The sequence below is a fragment of the Mesoplodon densirostris genome, unplaced genomic scaffold, assembly GCF_025265405.1.
Source record: "Mesoplodon densirostris isolate mMesDen1 unplaced genomic scaffold, mMesDen1 primary haplotype scaffold_37, whole genome shotgun sequence".
Lineage (NCBI taxonomy): Eukaryota > Metazoa > Chordata > Mammalia > Artiodactyla > Ziphiidae > Mesoplodon > Mesoplodon densirostris.
This window is the reverse complement of record NW_026778196.1, coordinates 3,046,211-3,049,618: the sequence shown is the minus strand read 5'-3', so window position 1 is coordinate 3,049,618 and position 3,408 is coordinate 3,046,211.

The following is a 3,408-nucleotide window of genomic DNA, read 5'->3' as shown; positions in this document are numbered from 1 at the left end:
ATCACAATATTCCATGATCCTTGGGATCACATTGCTTCATGCCCTTGTCATGACAATGCTCCATGCTCCTTGAAATCAAAATGATCCATGACCTCTGTCATGACAATGCTCCAAACCCTTGTGATCACAATGTTCCATAACACTTGTCATCACAACGCTACATTATGCCTGTCATCACAATCCTCCATGCCCTTTTCATTACAAAGCTCCATGAACTTTGTCATCACAATTCTCAATACAATTGTCATCACAATGCTCCCTGACAATTGTCATCAGAATGTTCCTTGAACCCTGTCACAAAAAGGCTTCATGCCTTTTTCATCACAATGCCCATTCCATTTTCATCACAATACTCCATGCCATTGTCATCAAAATACTCCACAAGCTTGTCATCAGAATGCTCCATGACCCTTGTCATCACAATTCTCCATGCACTTGTGAGCACAATGCTCCCTGAAACTTGTCACCACAATGCTCCAAGCCATTGTCATTACAATGCTCCATTACCTTTGTCATAAGAATCCTACATGACAATTGGCATCACAATGCTCCATGCCGTCGTCATCACAATGGGCCATTACATATGTCATCACAATGATCCGTGACACCTGACTTCACAATACTGCATGACCTGGTCATCAGAATGCTCCATGCCCTTGTCATCACAATGCGACATTACAACTGTCATCGCAATAATCCATGAAAATTATTAGACCAATGTTCCATGCCCTTGTCATCACAATGCTCCATGCCCTTGTTATCACAATGCTCCATGACCCCTGTCATCACAATGCTCCGTGACTCCAGTCATCACAGTGCTTCATGACCTTTGTCATCACAATGGTCCATGCCCTCGTCATCAACAGTCTCTGTGACCTTTTTTACCACAATGCTCCATGAACTTTTCATCACAATGCTCTTTGACCCTTTTCATCACAATGCTCTATGCCTTTCTCTGCACAATGCTCCATGACCCTTGTCATCACAATGCTCCATGCGCTTGTCAGCACAATGATCCTTGACACATGTCATTACAATGCACCATGCGCTTGTCATCACAGTGCTCCACAATCTTGTCATCACAATTCCCCATAAAATTTGTCATCACAATGCTCCGTGACTCCAGTCATCACAGTGCTTCATAACGTTTGTCATCACAATGGTCCATGCCCGCGTCATCACAAGGCTCTGTGACCTTTGTAACCACAATGCTCCATGAACATTTCATCACAATTCTCTGTGACCCTTGTCATCACAATGCTCCATGCCTTTGTCAGAACAATGCTCCATGACCATTGTCATCACAATGTGCCACGTGTATTTCATCACAACTGTCCACAACCGTTTCATTGCTATGCTCCATAAACCTTGTAATCACTATGGTACATGCACTTCTCATCAAAATGCTCTCTCACCAGAGATAGCACAATGTTCCATCACTAGTCATCACAATACTCCCTCACCCCTGGAATCACAATGTTCCATGACCCTCTCATCACACTGCTACATCCCCTTATCATCAGAATGTTCCATGACCCCTGCCATCACAGTGTTCCATAACCCGTGTCATCAAAATGCTCCATGACCCTTTCCATCCCAAAGCTCCAAGACCCCTGACATCACAATGTTCTATAACCACTGCCATCAAAATATTCCTTTACACTTTTTATCAAATTGCTGCATCACCACGTCATCAAAATGCTCCCTGCCCTTCTCTTCACAATGCACCATGCCCTTGTCATCAAAATGCTACATGACTTGTCATCACAAAGCTCCATGACCCTTGGCATCACAATGCTCAATGTCATTGTAATCACAATGCTCCATGAACCATCTCATAACATTGCTCAATACCCTTGTCATCACAAAGCTCCATGACACCTGTCATCACAATGCTCGATGCCCTTCTCATCACAATGCTCCATGCCCTTGTCATTACAGTCCTGCATGACACATGTTTCACAGTGTTCCGTGCCCTTGTCATCACAATGCTCCATGCCCACTCTCATCACAATAATCCATGAAACATTTCAGACCAAAGTTCCTTACCCTTCTCATCAAAATGCTCCATTACCCCTGTCATAACAATGCACCATGACACCTGCCATCACAATATTCCACGGCCTAGTCATCACAAGGTTCCATGATACTTCTCATCACAATGCTCAAGACCCCTTATATCACAATGCTCAATGCCCTTGTCATCACAATGCTTCATGACTTGTCATCACAAAGATCCATGACCCTTGGCATCACAATGCTCCATGTCATTGTCATCACAATGCTCTATGAACGCTCTCATCACATTGCTCCATGCCCTTGTCTTCACATAGCTCCATGACACATGTCATCAGAATGCTCCATGGTCTTCTCATCACAATGCTCCATGCCCTTGCCATCACAATGCTCCATTACACCTGTCATAACAATGCTCCATGACCCCTGCCATCACGATGTTCCATGGCCTTGTCATCACAAGGATCCATGACCATGCTCATCACAATGCTCCAAGAACACTGTAATCATAATGCTCTCTGCCCCTTTTCATCTCAATGAACCATGAACCCTGTCATCACAATGCACCATGCCCATCATCATAATGCTTCATGCTATTGTCATAACAATGAAATCAAAATGTTCCATGACGTCTGTCATAACAATGCTCCAAACCCTTGTGATCACAATATTCCATTACACTTGTCATCAAAATGCCCCATGACGCTCGTCATCACAATTATCCATGGCCTTCTCATCACAATGCTCCATGACCTTCGTCATCACAATGCTCAATACACTTGTCATCAAACTGCTTCCTGACACTTGATGTCTGTATGCTCCTTGAACCCTGTCATGACAAGGCTCCATGCAATTTTCATCACAATGCTCCATACCCTTTTCATCACAATGCCCCAAGACCCCTGTAATCACAATGCTCCATGCCCTTGTCATCACAAAGCTCAATGACACATGACAACAGAGTGCTCCTTGGTCTTCTCCTCACAATGCTCCATGCCCTTGTCATCAAAATGTTCCAAGACCCCTGTAATCACAATGCTCCATGTCCCTGTTCATCAGTATGCTCCATGAGACTTGTCATCACAAGGCTCCATTGTTTTGTCATCACAATGCTCCAGGACATTGTCATCACAATGCTTCCCTACCTTTTCCTGAAAATTTTCAATGGCCCTTGTCATCATAATGCTCCAAGCCCTAATCATCACAATGCTCCATTATATTTGTTATCACAATCCTCCATTACATTTGGTATCACAATGCTCCATGCCATTGTCTTCGCAATGGACCATGACATATTTCATCACAATGCTCCCTGACAACTGTCTTCACAATACTCCATGACCTTATTATCAAAATGATCCATGCCCTTGTCATTACAATGCACCATTCCCC